General features: G+C 36.2%; 1 pseudogene; it reads right to left on the reverse strand.

Moving 5' to 3' along the window:
- Positions 1-2,866: 2,866 nt before the first annotated feature.
- On the reverse strand, positions 2,867-3,088 carry LOC114199745 (ubiquinol-cytochrome c reductase complex assembly factor 6 pseudogene; annotated as a pseudogene).
- Between the last annotated feature and the right edge of the window lie 2,605 nt (positions 3,089-5,693).

Genomic DNA, 5,693 nt, shown 5'->3' on the forward strand with positions numbered 1-5,693 from the left:
AGGAACCGCTGTGAGAATAGGTCCTAAAAGGGGCCATATGTTTTTGTACATTCCATAGATAATGATCACAATGATTTTTACTGCATAATTTTTCTTCTTAACAAGGCTTGAAATGACCAGCTGCAGAAAAATACGTCTAATGCCATATACTTCAAGTTTAAATACCTACAACATCTTATTTCATATTATGTCAGGGTATATTACAATGTAAAAAAATGCAATGAACAATAAAGATAAAACAAAATTCATAATAGTGATCACCTCTCACAAGGGGTACTGCAATTGTGCAGGAGTAAAGATGATGCTTCCACACTGTATTGATGATATTGTGCTTTATTTCTTAAGTTGAGCAGTGTAGGTAGGTGTGTTTTCAAGAAGAATGAAATGGTAGCAGGGCCAAACCTCAGATTCAGTAACAGTCCACTTCTGTGCTGTCTCAATTTTAACCAAGTCTGGATTTTGTAATCCTATGTCCACTGTTAATTGAGAACTTCTCACACCACAGGGAATGTCTCCTGAGGCTGTGTGAGGGTTGAGGGAGAGGCAGTAAATCTGTAAGACACCACAGGAGACTAAGCCTGGCACATGCATTTCACTTGTGTCTAAAAGTAGGTTGGAACCTCACCCCCAAATGGATTACATGTTCTCTTCTGGCCTGGTCCTGTGGATGACATTTATATTTAAACATGGATGGTCACATAACATGTCCAATGTTATGATTTTGGTAGATCAGATTATACTCATTTTGTGAAAGGCAGCTTGAGTTATCTAGTTACTTTGTGGTTTATAATCAGCTTCTTAGTCTGACCAAAGATCAACAGCAAGCTAGAAGCCCCTTTTCACGTAGAGAATGGTTGTCAGCTTGCACTCACATTTCCCCACTGGAGCTTGACAGATCCTCCACACAGCCCTCTATCTTCTACAGATGCTTCATGGGCCTTTTATCTTCTAGGGCACAATCAGGGTGACCATATAATTTATAGCTATATTAGGATGCTTTTTTTTTTTTTAGTTTTATTATGTTATGTTAGTCACCATACAATACATCATTAGTTTTTGATGTGGTGATCCACGATCCATTGTTTCTGTATAACACCCAGTGCTCCATGCAGTACGTGCCCTCCTTAATACCATCCACCGGGCTAACCCATCCCCCCTCCCCCTCCCCTCTAGAACCCTGTTTGTTTCTCAGAGTCCAGAGGCTCTCATGGTTCGTCTCCCCCTCCGATTTCCCCCCCTTCATTTTTCTCTTCCTTCTCCTAATGTCCTCCCTGCTATTCCTGATGTTCCACAAATAAGTGAAACCATATGATAATTGACTTTCTCTGCTTGACTTATTTCACTCAGCATAATCTCCTCCAGTACCATCCATGTGGATGTAAAATTTAGGATGCTTTTGAGAGTAAAAGGGAACTTTATTGAAAATTATTCATAAACCGGGACAATACGGTCTTTCGAGCCATAGCTCTCATGTGCTGGTTCTCCTTGCACTACAGCCTGGACCTGTTGTAGAGCCTTCTCTTGCTCTATCTCCCCCTCCCATACCATTCAATACTGAAAGCCTCACGGATTACCTAAAAAGGAGCTTGGGCTTCATACTCAAGTTAGGAATGTTTGCCTTCCAGATTCATCAGAGGTCTACCAAATTTGCTTTTTAAAAAAATTTCTTTTAGAATGAGTGATACAAGTTAAATCAACACACATTCTGATTTGCTTGGGATAGTAATCCAAACCATATAACTTTATAATACAGTTGGAAATCAGGAAATGTGATGCTTTTGGCTTTGTTCTTCTTAGAAAAGAATAGCTTTGGCTATTCATGGTCTTTTGAGGTTTTATACAAATTTTAGAGTTGTTTTATTCTATTTCTATGAAAAACACCATTGGAATTTTGATAGGAATTGCATTAAATCTATAGATGGCTTTGGGTATTATGGAAATTTAACAAAATTAATTTTTCTGATCTATGAGCAAGGCATATCTTTCCATTCATTTATGTCTTCTTCAATTTCTTTCATCAGTGTCTTAGAGTTTTTAGTGTGCAAGTCATTTACCTCCTTCGTAAGATTTATTTGGAAGTATTTTATTGTTTTTGAGCTATTGTATGTGGGATTATTTTCTTTCTTTTTCAGATAATTCACTGTTGATGTATAGAAATACAACTGATATTTTTGTGTTGATTTTGCATTCTGCAATTTTACTGCATTTGTTTATTGGTTCCAAAACAAGTTTTGGTGGAATCTTTAAGATTTTCTATATACATGATGATGTCATCTGCAAACAGAGGTAATTTTACTTCTTCCTGTCTGATTTGGATGCCATTTATTATTTATTTATTTATTTTAATTGTCTGAATGCTTTGGCTAGGACTTCTAGTTATGTTATTGGTCCATTCAGATTTTCTATTTCTTCATGATTCTTTCTTGGTAGACTGTATGTTTCTAGGTTGTCCCATTTGTTAGCATATAATTGTTCATAGTTGTCACGTGATGTTTTACATTTTTTCATTGTCAATGACACTTTTATTATAGTTAATTTATAATTCCCATTTGCCATGATAGTCAAGCTTATTCAGAGAAATAAACCAGAATTATAAGGGCAGGAAACACTGTAAATATTCTTTCTCACATGATATCCAAGACTAAGTATCTATTCAAATACATTCAAAAAGCTGATGATATAAACTTTGGCAGTTTTCAAGAAATACTGGTCAATCCATAATTAAATCTCAATGCATCAGTTAACACCTGAGCACCTCTTGCAGTTAGCATTGCATTAGATGCTTAAAGACAACCAGTTTGACTCAATAAACTTTAAAAATATATATTTAATACTTATAATATTATTCACGGAGTTCTTGGCAGGGTTAAGTATTTTGAGGTTTCCATTGTTGAGAAATTTGAGGTTCATGTTGTCTCTTTTTCAGTCCCAAAAGCTCCTTTTTGAGTTCTCCAGGCTTTGGTGGAATTTCAGGTATTGTCAGGTCCAGCGGGTAGTACCTGTGCACCACTTTGGCCCCGGCACACATGGTCAGAAGGCTGGCAGCGAACATTTTCAGGTGGGTGGTGCAGGACACGCCCGTGGGCATGGTTGGGGGGGGCGCAGAATGCACTGACCTCAGGCAGCGGGTCAGAGGACGAGCGAATGTTTTACATTTTTGTAGCATCAGATGAATGACTCCTTCTCATTTATAGTTTTCTTTATTTGGATTCTCTCTTTGTCTCTCTCTTCCCTTCTCTCTCCCCCCACCCCGCCTTTGGGTAATCTAGCTAACGGTTTGTCAATTTTGTTTCCCTTTTCAGAGAACCAACTCATAGTTTTGTTAATCTCTTCTCCTGTTTTCCTGTTCCCTATTCCATTTATCTGATCTAATTTTTACTATTTCCTTCCTTATGCTATCTCTGGTTTAGTTAGCTCTTCTTTTTCTAGTTCCTTGAGGTATAAAGTTGTATTTTTTTATTCAAGATTTTTTTTGATGTATACATTTATTCTTATAAACTTTTAAAAACTTTTGATACATAAAGTTTGGTATGTGCATATCCATCTATTGTATGTGTCAGGGTAGTTTTTTATTTCCCCTTGATTTCCCCTTAATCCAGTGGATCCTTCTGATCCAGCAGCACGTTGTTTAATCTCCATGGCTTTGTGAGTTTTTCATCTTTATTACTATTACTGATTTCTATTTTTATACCATTGTGGTCAGTAAAGATACTTGATATAATTCCTATCTTCTTGAATTTTTTGAGACTTGTTTTGTGTCCTATCATATGATCTGTCCTATAAAATATTCCATATCCACTTGAGAAGAATAAGTATTCTGTTGCTGTTGGATGGAATGTTCTGTGTATATCTGTTAGGTCCATTGGGTCTACTGTGGTGTTAAAATCTTGTTCTCTTACTGATTCTCTGTCTCATGATCTAACCATTGCTGAGAGGGGGGAATTAAATTTCTTAACGCTTACTGTATTGCTGTTTAATTAATTCTCTTAGTTCCGTTAATATGTGCTTTATATATTTAGGTGTTCTGATGTTGTATGCATATTTACAACTTTTATATCTTTCTGATGAATTGATCCTTTATCATTATATAATGACCTACTTTGTCTTTTTTGACAATTTTAGCTTAAAGCATGTTTTTTTTCTTTTTTTAAAAAAATATTTATTTATTTATTTGAGAAAGAGAGAGAACACAAGCTGGGGGAAGGTCAGAGGGAGAGGGAGAAGCAGACTCCCCCCTGATCAGGGAGCCTGACACAGGGCTGGATCCTAGGACCCCGAGATCATGACCTGAGCCTAAACAGACGCTTAACTGTCTGAGCCACCCAGGCTCCCCAAGCCTGTTTTATTTATTTATTTTCTGATATAAGTATATATCCTGCTTTCTTTTGGTTATCTTTTGCTTGAAATATCTTTTTCCATCTTCTCACTACAAGTCTATGTGTGCTCTTAAAGTTGAAGTGAATCTCTTCTGGGTAGCATATTGTTGTGTCTGGTTTTTGTTTGTTTGTTTGTTTTTTAATCCATTCAGCCATTCTATATCTTTTGGTTGGGGAATTTAACCCATTTATATTTAAAGTAATCATTGATCAGGAATATCTTACTAATGCCATCTTACTAATTGCTTTCCAGATTTTTTTGTATTTACCTTGTTCCTTTCTTCCTCTCTCGCTGTCTTCTTTGTGAATTGATGATTTTCCATAGTGATATGCTTTGATTTCCTTCTCTTTTTCTATTGGAAACCTATTTCAGGTTTTTGCTTTGCAATTACTAGGCAGCTTAAAGAGTTCATCATATATATATTCTATTCTATTTTATGTTGATAACAACTTCAATTGCAAAAAAACCCTTTACCCTTTTCCTTCCCTTTTATATTTTTAATGTCACAAATTATTTTTCTATATTATTTATTAACAAGTTATAGTAGCTATAGTTATTTTTAATTCTCTTGTCCTTTAGTCTTTATACTATAGTTAAGTGGTTAACAACACCCCATTGTATTACAGTGTTAGAGTATTCTGGATTTTCGTATGTATAAGGACCTTTGTCAGGGTGCTGCATATTTTCACGTTTTCTTGTTAGGAATTAGTGTTGTTTTACTTCAGTTTGAAGAACTTTCAGCATTTCTTGAAAGCAGGTCTAGTGGTGATAAGTTCCCTCAGCTTTTGTTTGTCTGGAAGTCTTCATTTCTCCTTTATTTCTGAAGGATAACTATGCTGGATAGAGCATTCTTTGGCAATATTTTCTTTTCTTTCAGCACTTTGAATATATTACCCTGTTCTCTCCTGGACTATAGGCTTTCTGCTGAGAAATCTGATTGCCCAATGGGGGTTCAATGTAGGTTGCCATCTTTTTTTTTCTCTTGCTGCTTTTAGGATTATCTAATTGTTCTTGATTTTTGACAGTTTTATAAAGTGTCTGGGGGAAAATTTTGGATTGAAATTATGGTGTGACCTATTCACCTGATGAATATCGATGTTTAAATCTCTTTCCCAGGTTTGGGAATTTCTCAGCCTTTTTTTTTTTTTTAAGTAAGCTTTCTTTGGGCACCTGGGTGGCTCAGCATTTAAGCATCCATCCCTTGATTTCAGCTCCGGTCATGATCTCAGTGTTGTGGGATCAGGTCCTGCATAGGGATCTGCACTCAACACGGAGTCTGCTTGTCCCTCTCCATTTGCTGCTTCCCCTACTCATGA

This window comes from Eumetopias jubatus, unplaced genomic scaffold, assembly GCF_037043125.1.
Source record: "Eumetopias jubatus isolate StellerSeaLion01/CBP00866 unplaced genomic scaffold, mEumJub1_p1.0 scaffold_6, whole genome shotgun sequence".
NCBI lineage: Eukaryota > Metazoa > Chordata > Mammalia > Carnivora > Otariidae > Eumetopias > Eumetopias jubatus.